The following is an 18184-nucleotide window of genomic DNA, read 5'->3' as shown; positions in this document are numbered from 1 at the left end:
GGGTCTGAAAGTGAGGTATTATCATCATACTGGTTAATGCTGATGCTCTGTTATTGCGACCAATTGATGACCAGAAATGACAATATCTGTTTGTGAATAGTCGACGAACAGAATTAGAAATATCTACCCTTGATTTGCCCAACCACCTGTTACATTTTAGTTTTTTATGTTTATGATACAATAGGTTTTTGAAAACAATCCAGTTGTACATAGTATGGTCAGGTGCCAAACAGTTTTTTTGCCTGCATACCTTAATAACCATGTTTGTTATACCATGGCACCACTCTATCAATAGAATGAACTGCATTTCCCATGGTTCTCAAAGGCACGCTCCTGTGAGAGGATGCAATCAAGCGACGTCACTGCCCGCGATGACGTAATCACATGGAGTTGCTGCCAACGCCCACCACGGACAGCAGGCTTCAGAGAACAAAAGCTGCACTGCTTTCTCTCATGTCAGAGCCAGCAGGAGCACCTTTCAAGACATTAGCTTAGCAGTGAAACACCTGCAAGTTCTGTTCATTCTTGTATTGTTTTCCCCCTTCCATTCAGACATTTTACCCCCTATATACTGTGGCTACTTTCTCACAGTGTGTGACTACAGGGGCGTGTCCCTTTCCTTCTCCCATGTTGCATTAGGATATTCCATATTAGAGTGAGAGAAGAATGTTTGCAGTGTTATGTCATATGTGTCAGTACACTAAAATGTGTTGTATGTCTCCATGTCTGATACACATAGATGTCAGTGGCTTTGATACGTTTTGCTCACAAAATGAGAACACGAATGACACCTGAGAAATGAGCAAGTATATATTTTGTAATTCGAGGCATGATATATATGGGCTTCAACAAAAGAAATTCACGCGACTTTGCACAATCACAAAAAGAAAAAGGAGAAGTGCCAAATTCACTGTGGATGTTGAGTTCACACGACCTATGTATGTGTTTTAGCAAAATATTGCATGTTTTTTCTTACAGGAATCAAGTTTGAATATTGCTAATATCGAGTAGCCTAGTAAGCGTTTACACGCATGCATTATTGTGTTGCATGTGTGTTTTTCCCCCACACCCCCATTAGTAAAGTTGGACGGTTAATAACCAAATATTTAGCCAAGGCACCTTTTTGTCCTGATGAAAGCCCCGGACCTTCATAGCCTTATTTTTGTGGCTCGAACATGGACATACTCGATAGGGTAATAGGATCACTACATGCCTTTAATTACCCCTCTTTATTAGTGTTTTTAACCATACCCTGCCCCTTGGCCTGTTTCGTGCCAATCCTTGAGGAGACTAATATGTATATAAACTCAAGGTTTATGCCTGGCAAAAAGTTTATTTTTCCAGGCCTAAATGACAGTTTAAAACATTTTTTAAAAGGTCTACTTAAGTGGGTGGCACAATAAGTGCTCTAGACCCACTGGTAGCATTTCATTTACAGTCCCTGTGTACATGTCTAACCACTTTACTAGGCACGTAAATGGAATGTGCCAATTGGGTGTTAGCCAATTGTACCATGTTTACAGGAGAGAGCACAAGCACTCTTGCACTGGTTAGCAGTAGTAAAGCGTCCTACAAGCCAACAGAAATGGGTTTCAAAAACAGGAGGACTGAAGGGCAGGTGCGGCTGGTGTCAGGGAAAGTAAAGGGGCAGTTCGGGCGTGGGGAGGGTAGGGATGACGACAATTGCTATTTGTTCCATATCACTATTCTGTATGCCGAACAAGAATGATAGACTTATATACCCAATCATAACTCATTCTCTTCCTCATCCTGGTTACTTACAAATGAGATGATCTACTTTTTTGTCCCTTTTGTTTTTTTTAACTGTGTTGCTTCATCACATCCAGGAACTACCTGTTCAACATTCTCCCCTATCCTTTTCTTTTGAATTGTACCAGAAACTTTATTCTAAGCTGATTTTTCACAGAATCTTTCTGTAAGTCTGGAATACTGAGGACTGAGCGGGGGTGGGGGGGGGACAAGGGTTCAACTCCCAGAAGCCTATATTGAATCATGTTGAATTAATGTTTTTCCCTCCATAACATGGTGCATGATCATCTCAAAGTAGGAAGTGCGCAAAGCGCCTTGAGGATAGTCACCCCGCCCTGCCAATTAAGTACAATTGTATGACTTTCATTGACAGCAGAACTATTGAAAGCATAGGCTTGTTTGATAAAGGAGATAATCAACATCAAATCCCTTGCCTACAATAGTAATCTGTACAATTCCATGTAACAAGCTGTCTGTCTACAAGGTTTCACACAGTGTAATACATAGTGTATTATCAATCCAACCTTAAAGGCCTACTGACTTTAGCATACAGGCCTACTGCTTGTGTCATAACGTTTCAAAATAAACAGATCATACATATGACATTTGGTATAAATGATAACTGTTCCCAGTGAACCAATCAGGCCTACATCCTTTTTCATTGGCTCCCTGCCATAACCAACTGAGGCCTACTTTACTGAGTGTATGCTTTTCCATAAGGCATACAGTCAGGAAATGACTGTATGCCTTATACAATACATAACTCCTCTCAAAAGGGTGTATCAATGATTATCACAATGCAATTCTTCAATGCCCATGGTTTTTCCGAGAGAGTGATCAACTCCTAAACCCTTTCCTACTGCAGCAACCTTTACATGTCACAAAATACCAGTTTTAAATAATGTCCACCCTTAAAGACTGTTGCCCTTAACAAATGCTGGTCACAGAAATAAGTCAGACTATCTGCTTTTGTCATAACCTTTCCTAATAAACAAACCAGACCATCTATAGCCTTCATCTTTTGACTTGTCACCAGAAACAGCTGAGGCCTACTGTCTTAAGCATAACATTTTACACAAGGCAAACATTAGGCATAGAATATTAAAATGACACATTTGTACAGAATTACCGTTGGCAAAACAAAATACCAAAAGATTATCACATGGTAACTCTCCAAACCCAGGGTTTGTCTGTAAGGGTAAACAACACAAACAAATTTGCCTACTATGGTAATCTGTGACATCCCTTGTACGAAAATGCCTCTCTGCAGGTTATAACACAGTGTAGCAACAATTCGCCCTTAAATTCTAAGTCTTTAAGATATGGTTTACACAATCATTTTGCCAGGTCTACTACCTTCATTGTAGCTTTAAAAAAAAAAAAAATCAAGTCTGCTTTTTTGAGCATAAGCTTTCCCACAAGGCCAAATATTTCATACACGCACACATTTTTCAGTGGAAAGGAAAAATGTATACCAAATTAAGGCCAGGCTACAGTTTCCCTGTCTAGCAATACCTGATAACTAGGATGAAATGCAAAATTAGACAAACCTCAGTATGTGAAGACCACACTAGATAAAAAGGAGTGCTGTATTTTCTCAAATATTATTTATATTGTGGTCCTTTTATTTTTAACAAGGGTCGCCAAGGCCATAATGAAACCTGGGGTGTACGGTGAGGGGCCAGTGGCACAACACAACGTGAGTCGGCTCTCTTGCAAAGTGCATGCAGGAGCCCCCCCCATAATCTGGACCCATTCCAGAACTCTCAGGCTATGAGCCTGCCTGTGCCGAAGGGGGGCTGCAGAGCTTATGTCACACCACAGTGAGGGGCCTACTTAACATCCAGATAGACTCTATTTTCCGTGAGAATGTGACAGCTGGCTAGTGAAGCCCCTCCACGACCAGACGTTTGAGAGCCCTCTGCACTGCAGGGGATGCAGTGCCCAGTGTAATGCCCCTTAATGCCACTATCGGCCTAGAGGGACCCTAAATGTCTGCTGATTATATTCTGGAGCATTCAGGTACATAATCACTTGAAATAATGCATACCAGGTAAAGAACTGTGTACTCAGTCTCCAGCTTATGTGCCCTACAAGTATTTTGAACACTGAAAAAATACAAAATTTTACAAAGCGGGCCCTGATTCAAGATAGCTACATAGTAATCAAAATTGGACTCTTGATATTCAAGTGATTTAATAAGCATCTCGAATGGATTCAATGGATGTTCAAAACCGAGACAAGAAGCCACCAATGTATATGACATCCGCATCAGTCTTCATTGGCTTACCTGGCATTCATATAAATTGCAAGGTCCATGGCATTGACAGTTCTCTAATCCATTGCCTGTTGTAACCTTGACAGATTATTTTTGGGCTATTTTAGTCATAAACAGATTCTGATGAGTTGCATTAACAGCAGAGGAGTAGCACAAAGAGACATTACCGTACCTCTTCATCCGTTCCTCGCTCCAGTACTTGCATCATAAGAGAGAACGGCTTCTCCTCTCCTGTCCAGCACTCCCTTTCCTAGCTCTTTCATCTGTTTTCCCCATTTTATTATCCCATCTTGCTTCTACAAGGGAACATAAAGACGGCTACAGGACCAAACTACATTATTGAAGGTGGGCTCTGGGGTGAGAAGGAGGAAATGGGACTACTGGGACAAGAAAGGAAGACTCAAAGTATGTAGTAAGTAGTGGAATGCAGAGGTAATCCCATAATTACCTGTGCATTCCATTCCTGATCCTGTTACTTATGTCATGGCAATGACAAAGCAGAATGCCTTTGTCACGACCCAAGTCTAGTAAAAAAGACACAGAAATAAAACTACTTAAACAAATCAAAGAAGAAAAGATCACTACTTAAAGTACAGACTCTCCTGACCAAATATTTGTCCCACAATACAAAGGCCACATTGAGTCAGTAAAGTGTGTTGGAGGTGGATGGCATAGGCCAGATGGCAGCTTTATATACATCGGAAATAGAAGGTCAACCCGATTCTTCCCAAAATACTGCCATACCATGAATTGAATGACCTTGAATGGCTTTCAAAACCAACAAGCATTTGCAATGCAATAGGTCTCGCATTATAAAAGTGTGAGCAGTTGGCATTGCTAATAATAATGTAACACTAGCTATTGGCATTGTAAATGATAATGCCATTTATTTATGTGTTTGTTTTATAAAATAGATAAAAAGGGCATTGTCAGGAACAATGACAATAGCTGAAACTTTTGCAAATGGGAGACCTACTGTATTGCAAATGCTTGTTTCAGTACTGCAGGCTTTTTTAAAAGTTTTAGTCACTACTCAAAATGAAATCCATTTTATCAGTGTTGCCAGTGCTCCTTTATGTTTAATGCCCTAAATGAAACACAATGTTCTAAGCAGATTGCAAACCAGCATCTCCAGCCCCGATCACAATGTCTCACTTCATGCTGGAGAGTGGGCACCCTGTTTTCATGCAGCGCCAAGACGGGGTGAACTAATGCACAGACTGAGGTCAGTCAGCCTCCGAGGCTCAAAGCATTCCTTGCAACAGTCCGCTGTGTCAAGGTATTGCCATGTGTAAAGCACACACTCTGCAACAGTGGTTTCAAAGTTGGGGGTGACTTCCAAAACTTTCCCGAGGTGTTCATCATGTTTGGTGACAGCGTATTTATGCTGACCGCGAGAAAAACAGTTTGTGGTTGTGTGTGTGTTGTGTGTGTGGTTGTGGGTGTTGTTGTGGTTGTGTGTGTAGTTGTGTATGTTTGTGTGTTGTTGTGGTTGCATGTGTAGTTGTGGTTGTGTGTGTGGATGGGCGTATGTGTTATTGTGTGTGTGTGTGTGTGGTTGTGTGTGGTTCTGTGTTTGTGTGTGGTTGTGTGTTGTGGTTGTGTGTGTGATTGTGTGTGTAGTTGTGGTTGTGTGTTTGTGTTATTGTGTGTGTGGTTGTGTGTGTGGTTGTGTGGGTATGTGGTTGTATGTGGTTGTGTGTGTGTGTGTGTTTGTGTGGTTGTGTGTGTGTGGGTGTGTGTGGATGTGGTTGTGTGTGGTTGTGTGTGTGGGTAGTTGTGGTTGTGTTTGTGTTTTTGTGGTTGTAGTTGTGTGTGGTTGTGTTTGTGGTTGTGTGTTGTGGTTGTGTGTGTAGTTGTGGTTGTGTGTGGTTGTGTGTTTGTGTTATTGTGTGTGTGTGTGGTTGTGTATGTGTGTGGTTGTGTGTTTGTGTTATTGTGTGTGTGTGTGGTTGTGTGTGTGGTTGTGTGTGTGTGGTTGTGTGTGTGTGTGGTTTATATTTGTGTTTGCGGTTTTGTGTGTGTGCTTGTGGTTGTATGTGTGGTTGTGTGTGGTTGTGGTTGTGTGTACTTTTGGTTGTGTGTGGTTGTGTGTTTTTGTGTGTGTGTCAGTGGTTGTGTGGTTATGTTATGTTAGTGGAACTTTTATAGCGCACAGCTACCCTAGGGTGTCCCGGCGCTTGATGTAGTTCTCCCAACACCCAAAAAGAAAGAGAATCAGAAAAGCCATGTTTTAAGCGCTTTCCTAAATGATAAAAGATCCTTAGAATTTCTCAGATTAAAAGGAAGCTCATTCCAGGCTCTGGCCGCCAGTGCGACAAAACTTCTGCCGCCCCATCTGGCTTTCCTTATGATGGGGAGAACAATCAGTTTTGCTCCTAAGGAGCGCAAAGGTCTTGCCGGTACATACCAGTGAAATTGTTGTCTCAGATGTAGAGAACCTGTATTCTGAAGAGCGCGAAAGACTAAACAAAGGGATTTGAAAAGAATTCGCTTTTTTACAGGCAGCCAGTGCAGTTTTCTTATTGAGCCGGAAATCGGGGTAGACCTCGATGTTCCCGTAAGCAGTCTGGCTGCTGAATTCTGGAGCATTTGGAGTTTACGTAAGTTGCCCTCCTGCATGTTCAAATAGAGACCATTACAGTAGTAAAGACGTGACATAATCAAGGCTGTTACCACTGTAAATTTGCATTCTAATGGCAACAGCGGAAGCACCTTCCTCAGACTCCTAAGTATGAAAGAGGTGGTGGAGATTACGGCATTCACTTGAGCTTGCATAGAAAGGCATTCATCTAGCACTACGCCCACATTTTTGACTTTTCTTGAAGGAACTGGAAGAGTACCCATAGTCTCAGGCCACCAACTAGGAGTCCAGAGATTGATATTATTGCCGAATAGCATCACCTCTGTCTTACTTGCATTAAGCTTTAAGCAATTCTGTGACATCCAATCTCCCACTGCTCCCATACAGTCATGGAGCCTCTCCCCTGACGCCCTCTCCTGGCCTGGTTGCATAGAAATTACTATTTGAGTGTCGTCAGCATAAGATGTTAGACAGAAGCCGAATGACTCAATCAAAGGGGCCAGAGGAGATACGTAGAAATTAAAGAGCGTGGGGCTAAGGGAAGAACCCTGTGGAACCCCACAGGGAAGAGAGAAGGAATTGGAGACAAAGTCACCCAAAGCCACTGACTGTCATCTATCGGAAAGGAAGGACTTTATGAGAGACCATGCTTTATTCTGTGTTCCGCGCGCCGACGACCGGTCCATCAACACTCCATGATGGACCGTGTCAAAGGCCGCTGAAAGGTCGAGTAGAATCAGCACTGCCTTACCACCCTGGTCCAGCCCTCTCCTAATCTCATCCGTAGATTTGAGAAGGGCGGTCTCAGTGCTGTGCCCTTCTCTAAAACCAAATTGGGTGGGATCCAAAGCATTGGTGTCACGCAGAAAGGCACTCAGGTTATTTTTCATATACTTTTCCACCAGTTTCGCCGGCAAAGGAAGACGTGAAATAGGGCGGAAACTGTTTGGATCGTTAGTATCCAGGTTAGGTTTCTTCAACAATGGAAGCACCGAGGCTACCTTCCATCGATTAGGAAACTGCCCATGAGAAAACATAGTATTGAAGAGAGACGTCAATGTCAAAGCTATGGGTTCAGATGCCAACTTTGCTATTGCCACTGGGCAAGGATCATGAGGCGACCCAGATTTAGCAGTTAGCAAAAGATTAAGGGTATATAGATACGCTATTGGTGGAAAAATATCCAGAGTGGAATTTAAATCCGGACAGGCCTTCGGGCCTGAGTTAGTGCCCGCTGGCTCTTTAAAAGTATTAAAAATTGTTGCCACTTTAGCGGAAAAAAAATAGCGATTTACACACAGAAATCCCTAATGGGAGTAAAGTGGACAGACAGTGGGTGCGCTAGCCTAGTGACTATTTTATAGAGTTCCTTTGTTGAATTGCTCGCAAGTTTAATCTGTTTTGTGAAAAACTCTCGCTTAGTTTCCATCAGCAAATGTTTATAACACAAAATACTTTATTTATAGATCTCTTTTGCGGATGGAAGATAGCCCTTCCTCCAAGCCCGTTCCAGTTGTTTACATTTTAGTTTATGGGATTTTAATTCTGGCGAATACCAAGGAGCCGTAGGTTGTAGCCTTTTAGGGATGATTACTTTTTTAGGTGCTAGAGTGAGGCACGCATCTTCAATCCATGCTGTATGTACAGAGGCGGCTTCTTCAACCTCTGTAGGGAGGGGTCTCTGTGTGGAGAGTAGTAGATCCATAAGATCATTCCCTTTAACCTTGTTCCAAGTTCTGATTTCCTTAGACTTCCCCACCGAAAGGTCTCTGCCCTGATCTTTCAGGCCAGTTGCCTCGAACCTAATGGCAAAGTGATCAGACCAGGCAAGAGGAAAAACATCGATGACCGAAAGATGTGTGGAATTTGAAAAAATCCCGTCCAAAGTATGCCCTGCCTGGTGAGTGGGAACCCGTACCAATTGTTTTAGCTCTAGACCACCCATGAGGTCAAGACATTTTTCTGTGTCTTTATCACCATCCATTTCTAAATGGAAATTAAAATCACCCAAGATGAGTGAATCCAGGGTCAGACCCTCCTCAAGGACAACTCCCACCTCTGCTAGAAATGGGTTCCTAGGACCCGGAGGTCTGTAAATTAGAAAACCCCTAAACATGTGACAATGATGGAGCGTAAAAGCAAAGGACACGGCTTCAAAATACGAATTGACAACTATATCAAAAGTCGCTTTAATAGAGCTATCGTTGATCACAGCCAGACCTCCACCTTTCTTAAAAGGTCTATTCGCAGTATAGCAAGAGAAACCAGGGGGTGTAGCTTTCACAAGGTCTGGCCCCGAAGCTTCGTTCATCCAAGTTTCCGTAATAAAAGCTATTTTAATGTTATTGTCCTCTATCAGTGTTGTACACTCAACACTGTGTGTTGTGTCTGTGGTTGTGTGTGTGTGTGGTTGTGTGTGTGTGGTTGTGTGTGTGTGGTTGTGGTTGTGTGTGGTTGTGTGTGTGAGTGGTTGTGGTTGTTTGTGGTTTATGTGTTTGCTTGTGGTTGTGTGTGTGGTTGTGTGTGGTTGTGGTTGTGTGTGTACTTGTGGTTTTGTGTGGTTGTGTGTCTGTGGTTGTGTCTGTGGTTGTGTGTGTGTGTGGTTGTGTGTGTGTGTGGTTGTGTGGTTGTGTTTGTGGTTGTGTGCGTGTGTGGTTGTGGTTGTGTTTGTGTGGTTGTGTGTGTGTGTGTGGTTGTGGTTGTGTGTGTGTGGTTGTGTGTGTGGTTGTGTGTGTGTGGTTGTGAGTGTGTGGTTGTGGTTGTGTGTGTGTGGTTGTGTGTGTGTGGTTGTGTGTGTGTGTGTGTGTGTGTGTGTGGTTGTGTGGTTGTGGTTGTTTGTGTTTGTGGTTGTGTGTGGTTGTGTGTGTGAGTGCTTGTGGTTGTGTGTGTGTGTTTGTGGTTGTGTGTGTGGTTCTATGTGTGTGTGTGGTTGTGTGTTGTTGTGGTTGTGTGTGTTGTGGTTGTGTTTGTGATTGTGTGTTTGTGTTATTGTGTGTGTGGTTGTGTGTGTGTGTGGTTGTGTGTGTGTGTGGTTGTGGTTGTGTGTATGTGTATGTGTGGTTGTGTGTGTGTGGTTGTGGTTGTGTGTGTGTGTGTGGTTGTGTGTGGTTGTGTGTGCGTGGTTGTGGTTGTGTGTGTGTGGTTGTGGTTGTGTGTGTGGATGTGTGTTTGTTTTATTGTGTGTGTGTGTGTGTGTGTTCTTGTGTGTAGTTGTGTGTGCGGTTCTGTATGTGTGTGGTTGTGTTTGTGGTTGTGTGTGTGGTTGTGTGTGGATGTGGTTGTGTGTGTGTGTAGTTGTGTGTGTGTCTGTGTGTTTGTGTGTGGTTGTGTGTGTGGATGTGTGTGTGTGGTAGTGTGTGGTTGTGGTTGTGTGTGGTTGTGTGTGGTTGTGCGTGAGTGGTTGTGGTTGTGTCTGTGGTTTTGTGGTTGTGGTTGTGTGTGGTTGTGTGTTTGTGTTATTGTGTGTGTGGTTGTGTGTGTGTGTTTGGTTGTGTGTGTATGTGTTTGTGTGTGTGTATAGTTGTGTGTGTGTCTGTGTGTTTGTGTGTGGTTGTGTGTGTGGATGTGTGTGTGTGGTTGTGTGTGGTTGTGGTTGTGTGTGGTTGTGTGTGGTTGTGCGTGAGTGGTTGTGGTTGTGTTTGTGGTTTTGTGGTTGTGTGTGGTTGTGTGTGTGTTTGTGGTTGTGTGTTGTTGTGGTTGTGTGTGTAGTTGTGGTTGTGTGTGGTTGTGTTTGTGTTATTGTGTGTGTGTGTGTGGTTGGTGTGTGGGGGGGTTCTGTGTTTGTGTTATTGTATGTATGTGGTTGTGTGTGTGTAGTTGTGTGTGTGTGTGTGGTTTTGTGTGTGTGTGTGTGGTTGTGTGTGTGTGTGGTTGTGGTTGTGTGTGGTTGTGTGTGTGAGTGGTTATGGTTGTGTTTGTTTGTGGTTTTGTGTGTGTGCTTGTGGTTGTGGTTGTACGTGTGGTTGTGTGTGGTTGTGGTTGTGTGTGTACTTGTGGTTGTGTGCTTGTGTGTGGTTGTGTGTCTGTGGTTGTGTGGTTATGTGTGTGTCTGTGTGTGTGTGGTTGTGTGGTGTGGTTGTGTGTGTGAGTGGTTGTTTGTGGTTTTGTGTATGTGCTTGTGGTCGTGGTTGTGTGTGTGGTTGTGTGTGGTTGTGTGTGTACTTGTGGTTGTGTGTGGTTGTGTGTGTGGTTGTGTGTTTGTGTGTGTGTGGTTGTGTGTCTGTGGTTGTGTGGTTGCGTCTGTGGTTGTGTCTGTGTATGGTTGTGTGTGTGTGGTTGTGTGGTTGTGTGTGTGGTTGTGTGGTTGTGTGTGTGGTTGTGGTTGTGTGTGTGGTTGTGTGGTTGTGTGTGTGGTTGTGGTTGTGTGTGTGTGGGTATGTGTGTGTGTGTGTGTGTGTGTGGGTGTGGTTGTGTGTGTGTGGTTGTGTGTGTGGTTGTGTGTGTGTGTGTGGTTGTGTTTGTGTGGTTGTGGTTGTGTGTGTGTGGGTGTGTGTGTGTGTGGGTGTTGGTGTGTGTGTGGTTGTGTGTGTGTGGTTGTGAGTGTGTGTGGTTGTGTGTGTGTGGTTGTGTTTGTGTGTGTGGTTGTGTGTGTGTGGTTGTGTGTGTGTGTATGTGTGGGGTTGTGTGTGTGGTTGTGGTTGTTTGTGGTTGTGTGTGGTTGTGTGTGTGTGTGTGAGTGGTTGTGGTTGTGTATGTTTGTGGTTGTGTGTGTGGTTCTATGTGTGTGTGTGGTTGTGTGTGGTTGTGTGTGTGGTTGTGTGTTTGTGTTATTGTGTGTGTGTGCTTGTGTGTGTGCTTGTGTGGTTGTGTGTGTGTGTTGGGTTCTGTGTGTGGTTGTGTGTGTGGTTGTGTGTGTGTGGTTGTGTGTGTGTGGTTGTGTGTGGTTGTGTACGTGTGGTTGTGGTTGTGTGTGTGTGGTTGTGGTTGTGTGTGGTTGTGGTTGTGTGTGTGGTTGTGGTTGTGTGTGTGTGATTGTGCGGTTGTGTGTGTGGTTGTGTGTGTGGTTGTGGTTGTTGGTGATTGTGTGTGGTTGTGGTTGTGTGTGAGTGGTTGTGGTTGTGTGTGTGTGTGTTTGTATGTGGTTGTGTGTGTAGTTCTGTGTGTGTGTGGTTATGTGCTGTTGTGGTTGTGTGTGTTGTTGTGGTTGTGGGTGTGGTTGTGTGTTTGTGTTATTGTGTGTGTGGTTGTGTGTGTGTGGTTGTGTGTGTGGTTGTGGGGTTGTGTGTGTGGTTGTGTATGTGTGGTTGTGTGTGTGTGGTTGTGTGTGTGGTTGTGTGTGGTTGTGTGTGTGGTTGTGTGTGCATGTGGTTGTGTGTGTGGTTGTGTGTGTGGTTGTGTGTGGTTGTGTGTTGGTGTGTGGTTGTGTGTGGTTGTGTGTGTGAGTGGTTACGTTTGTTTGTGGTTTTGTGTGTGTGTTTGTGGTTTTGTGTGTGGTTTTGTGTGTGGTTCTTTGTGTGTGTGTGGTTGTGTGTTGTGGTTGTGTGTGGTTGTGGTTGTGTGTTGTGGTTGTGTGTGTAGTCGTGGTTGTGTGTGATTGTGTGTGTGGTTGTGTTATTGTGTGTGTGGTTGTGTGTGTGTGGTTGTGTGCGTTTGTGTGTGGGTGTGTGTGTGTGGGTGTGGCTGTGTGTGTGTGTGGTTGTGTGTGTGTTTGTGATTGTGTGTGCTTGTGGTTTTGTGTGTGTGGTTGTGTGTGTGTGTGTGGTTGTGTGTGTGTGTGTGCTATCATAACACAATGGCACAAACTTTAATTTAATTAGACATGAGAAACCATACATAAGAGATGAAGAATTGTTATCAGTAACAGACCCACTAGGCCTCCAGTCAAGTAATAGTGGTCATGAACTTTATAAATTAAAAACAACCAAAGGGAAAAATTAACAATCTCATCACTCACCCACTAGAGGGTCTCTCTCAGAAGGAGCATAGATCCCGCTTGGACTCAGAATCTCTCAGGTGCAACAAAGCCCCTTTGGTACAGAAAGATAGGGTGGATAACCCTGGCTGAGTGGTTAACAACGAAAAGTCCACCTTTGACACACCAGTCATGAACTTACAGATACAGAACTGGTGGTCGGTCATTGACACCACACTAACAACCATGGGCTAGGTGGCAATGGTGCATGCTGATTAAATGGACTCTCAGATTGTAATATTACAGTCCCTGGCAAACAACGTGAAGAAGATAGAATCGCGACTGGATAATCTAAATTCTCTCATAATGAACGCCCAGTTACAGACTGACAGGCCAATGGAGCGGTGTTATTGCTCACTTCTCCTCGAAAAAATCTCTGCATTCCCTGTAATAAATGTCGAATCTTCTCAGAGAATATAAAGCAATTAACATACATCATAACAGCAATGAAAGGCCCCTTGTACGAAACACCCAGCTCAGTGAGGAAGCATTCCCCGTTCCTCATCACAAAGTTGACCAAGTACTGTTTTTGCTGTCAGTTCGCCCGGGGCACAAGCAGGCATCCACTTCTGTCAGGACAGCTGATCGCTGCAAAAAAGACAGAAGTGGATGCCTGCTTGTGCCCCGGGGGGACTGCCAAAAAAAAAAAACACGCAAAGGGAAATGCTACCGCCGGCCACAGCTTGCAGTGCATGTGCGGGAGTGGTGCGCGCGCAGCAGTATTCACGCCATATGGCGCCTCTGCTCAAGCGCGCGCCCGCGCACATGCACTGCATGCTGTAGCTGGCGGTAGCATTTTTTGAAGCCCTTACTTAAGGTGTCGCTAGACCAGCGCAAGCGCTGGGTCAGGCGAGACCTAAAAAGCCTGAACCTAGTATAAGGAATTTACAGTCTTTTCCCAAGGATCCAAAGTCACTATGGAGGGTTTTGTATCCACACTTTGCTGTATCAAAATGTATGCAAAAGATTGTCACAAGTTCTCTATTTCATAAATCTGCATATGCAGATATTAACAGCATATAGCCCATCCAGCACGTTGCTGGATTACTGGTCTACGGAGAGATGGGATATATAAAATAAAATAAATAGGAGAGCAAGAGCTTAGAAAGAGAAAGCCTGATAGGAGAGGTGAAATCTCTCTCATGATCTAAGTACTGGGACGAGAAAGAGAGAATCAGAGTACAGAAGATCATCAGTAAGTATTTTGACCCTCCAATCTAATCAATCTATAGGAAGGTCAATTTAAAGGAAAGGGAAGCAGATCCAAATCCAATTTGTTAATAAAATGCAAATATTCTATTTTCCTTTAAGAAATTAAGTAGCACAGCACATATGGCAAATAATCAAATTAATAATACAATCTAAAAAGCCATTATACAAAAGGACCACACTGCACCTAGCCCTCTGTAGTGCAGTAGCAGTTTGAGTTCAAGTGGCACATCTTTTATTATATTGCAGACAAATACAGAACGAAAATGGTGCACAGTATCAATCCCACCATTACCTTTCATTTCATCTGCTTGCACATGATTTTCATTGGACGTTATTATCGTACAGAGGAAGTAAACAAGAAATTAAACTTTACACAATGGTATTTTTTGCAAATCCATATGACAACATAGCAATGAAGACATCAGCACATAATCTTGTAATTAATTTTCAAAATGCATCCCTTCAGATATGGAATCTGGAAGCACAGTCAAAATAGTCCATGGCTGCAGCTGAATTTCCGAGAATTTCTGGAATGAAAATTAATAACAATTCTCATGCACAACATTTAAACATGCAATTCTCCATGTTATCTGTAAAAACATTTGTTTGCTTAAAATCAATAATAGCAAAACTCCACCTATGTATCAGACTGATTTCTTTGCAGTTAGTGCTCTTATGAAAAGTGTTAAATTAAATATGAAATAATTTATTATATTCAGATCTCATCAAACTAAAGAGATTTGTTTCCCCACCCTGGATTTGAAATTAAACCTCTATTTATTTCATAGACAGAGATAGTGTAAGATCTGTCAGCCATGGGTTAGTCTTCACCTTCCTATTTTGTGGAAATCAATGTTGTTGGCCTTAGCACTCTAGCATTGGTTAGCAGTGCTAAAGTGCACAACATGCTTGTGCTCACTCCATAAAACATGGCAATTAGTTGTAAGCCAATTTTGCCATATATATTTACTTCTAAGTCCCTGGTAGAGTGGTATACCATATACCCAGGGCCTGTAAATTAAATGTTCCTAGGGGGCTTGCAGCACTTATTGTGCCACCAAATTAAAAAGCCTCTTAAACATGTCCCAGGTCTGATATTGCAGTCTGAATGCAGTTTTAAACAGTCAATTCGACTTGGCAACATACCCCCTTTGCCAAGCCTTAAACTTACATTTTGTTACATTTAAATCACTCGTAAGGTAGGCCCTAGAGAGCCTATAGGGCGGGATGCATTGCAATTAAAAGGTTGGCCATGTACTTTTGAGTTTTACATATCCTGGAAGTGAAAAACAAAACAAATCAGTTTTTCACCACCGTGATGCCTAACTCCCATAAGATAACTTTAGGTTGAGTTATTATGTTTAATAAGTGCTAACTTTTGATTGGGTGAAAGTAGAGTTTTCATGTTTGGTGTCTGAGAAGTTGTAATTTAAAATCCTCTTTTATGGTAGAGTCGGATTTTTTGTTACAATTTTGAAAATGCATCTTTTAAAAAGTTGACATTTTCCTGCCCTATTGGGTGTCTGCAGCAATGACTGAGTGTAGATGGAAGCTGAACTTCCTCCCAGACAGCCACACAACAGAGGGATTAGATATGTCTGGATGGGCCATCACTGTCAGGATGAGGACAGAGCTGGGCACATCCCTATTTGCAACTCAATAGGCTGAGCCCTGCCTTTCTACAAAGGACTTGTCACCAGTACATTATGCCTGAAGCCAGGCTGGAGCCAGGGCAGGGGAGACAGGAAAATCCAAGAACTTCGAAGCAAATTCTTTAGAACTTCTCCTACTTCAAGTATAAAATAGGACCCCCAGAGATACTTTTCAGTTCACTTTCTGGACCTGTGGAAGGACTCTCAGAGGACTTCCTGCTGTGTACTTCAGCAGACTGCTTTGCTACACCTGGAAGGTCGGCTGCCTGAAGTCTGCCTTGAACCCTCAGTGGCCCGTCCTGCTGCTTGAGCCCTGTTCTACTTCTTAAACCCATGACTACCAGAGTGACTCGAATGGCTTGTAGGCTGACCTCCTGATTAGAATCTCAGGTACAGTAAAGGCTCCCTTAATCTTGAACCACCACCTGGACACAGCCTGATTGAGTCCTCACATTCCAAGTGGTGCCTCTCCAACCCTGGACCCTTGGAAGTGGTGCTAAAGGTGACCAGGTAGCCAAAATACAAAACTTGGGACTTGGAAATGTTTTGGCTAAAAACTGCTTGCTGAACCTAGAGAAGACCAGGACCAACCCGCTTGTCTATTCACCCAAGGTGTATCACCGGTCAGCCTGACTTTGCCGCAGTTCCTGCTACAATCTTCCCTGCAGCAGCAAATCCTGTTCATCAATTGTAAGAAATTGAGTTGCTGGCTGAGGAGGAGTGAAACCCTAATCAAGCAGAAACCACAATCCATTGTTAGGGTGAAGTCACAAGCAAACTCCAAATTAACCTGGGCTCAATCCCCTGGTAGGTTGGCACAGAGCAGTCAGGCTTAACTTAGAAGCAATGTATTGTGCAACACTTCAAACAGTAACCAGGTGAAACCACACCACATCAGATGTAGAAAAATGAATTAATCCCTGATAAATAACAGGACTGAAACAACAATAATCCAAATAGTGGAAGCAGTGGTATGCAAGTTTTAATATTTCAGTGAAAACAGTTCCAAAAAGCACAAAGTGGCAACTGTGGATATCTGGTTGCGTCGAACAAAGGCAAAGTCACCAGTTTAGTCAGACCGAGGTGGAATTAGGGCCAGCTTCAGAGACCCAGTTAGGCCCACAGAACAAGAGTACCTTCAGCCCTGGTTGTGGAGTGTTGCAAGGTCCTGCGGCGAGGATACGTCACAAAGCCGATGCGATGCTTCGGTTCCGAGGCACTGCGGAGCTGCAATGTGAGGTCCTGTATCGTCGCTGTAGATCTCATTAATCCCATTGATGAGGGCTTGCAATGTGGAGTCCGGTGTCGAGGATGTGCTGCATAGTCGAGGGGATGCATTGGTTCAGAGAAGCTGTGGGGCTTCGATGGGAGAACCTGTGCCGTCATCAAGGCTGCCGTTCATGAGAGATTTGTATTGTAAGGGCCTGCATTGAGAAAGCTTTGCACAGGCGTCGGTTCTGATGCAGGCTTTGAGGTCAATGCAGAGTCCTTGCTTCAGGAGAACCCTCGCAGCAGAGGGGATGTGTCGGTTCTGCTGGATCCACAGATTGGCTAGCTGGGCACCATTAGGGCTGCTTCCAAGGGTCCAAGACCGGAGTCGCACCACTTGGCAATGAGAACTCAGACACAGCCTAGTCCAGGTGCTGGGTTCAGTGTTATTGGAGCCATCTGTCCCTGAGGCTCTACTCAGGAGGCCAGCCAACTAGCCATTGGAATCACTCTGGTTTCCTGAGTTCAACAGATGCAGGTCCAGTCCTTATTATCCAGGCAATATGGCAGCAGGTCATCACAGCAGGACAGCCATTCCTCAGAGCAGCACTCCAGTAGAGTGGCAATTCTTTCAACAACACAGCAGTCCTTCTTCCTGGCAGAGTATCCATAGGTCCAGAAGTGTACTGAGGAGTTGGTGTCTGAGGTCCAATATTTATACATGGGCCTTCCTTTAAAGTGGGAGAATGTTCTAGAGGTTTCCTTTTGAAGTCAACAGGAATCCTGCCTTCCCTGTCCTGATTCCAGGCTAACTACAGGGGTGTATGCAGCCCTTTGCTTGGAGGCAGTACAGAGCCTACTCAAGTGTAAGTAGGGCTGCGCCCAGTTTAGCCCTCCCATCCTCCCAGTGACGGCCCATACAGGCTCACCAAAGCCCTCTCTTGTGCATGGCTGTTTAGTAAGGGTGGGCGTAGCTGGCGGAGTACCACTACACGAATTCTGCAGAATTGAACAAAAACTCCATGAACTCCGCTCCGCAACTCTGCTCTGTCTCAACCCAATTAATAAAACAGAAACCTCACATACCTTTGATTAAAAAACAAGTAACTCTATATTTACATGCAAAAATGCATACAGTCATCTCACAAAAGTGAAAATAAAAATACAGCAAGCAGTGAGAGAAGTGATGATTTTGGGGTCCTCCCTAACCTAGGGAGAGAACCAAGCAGATGCCTTGAACACAAAGAGCACATTATGCTGAACGATTCGGTGGTGATCCCATCCTCCTAGGACCACCCCAAGCACAGTTATGGGCGAAGATACAATCCCAACCAAAGGCCCTGCAAAGTATTATGGGTTGACATTCTAGAGTGCAGTGAATATTATAGTATGCAATATCAAAACATTCCTCAAGCGGCAGTGGCTCTCCCTGCTCAGCTGTGAGCTATTACTATAATCTTCACTACCCTCTAGAATCTCGTCCATAATGATTTGCTGGGCCTTCCGTTGGCATTGTATTTTTGCCCATAACTTTTGCGTGGGGTGGGTAGGAGGATGGGACCACCACA

General features: G+C 43.9%; 1 long non-coding RNA gene across 1 annotated transcript in view; it reads right to left on the bottom strand.

The window, feature by feature from the left end:
* Positions 1 to 14169: 14169 nt before the first annotated feature.
* Positions 14170 to 18184, bottom strand: part of LOC146834909 (uncharacterized) — a 331591-nt gene continuing 327576 nt past the window's right edge. The window contains exon 3 of the long non-coding RNA XR_014960353.1: positions 14170 to 14282. This is a non-coding gene — a long non-coding RNA (uncharacterized LOC146834909). The remainder of the gene's footprint in view (positions 14283 to 18184) is intronic.

Source organism: Triturus cristatus, chromosome 4_2, assembly GCF_964204655.1.
Source record: "Triturus cristatus chromosome 4_2, aTriCri1.1, whole genome shotgun sequence".
Lineage (NCBI taxonomy): Eukaryota > Metazoa > Chordata > Amphibia > Caudata > Salamandridae > Triturus > Triturus cristatus.
This window is presented reverse-complemented; position numbering and strand designations above follow the sequence as displayed.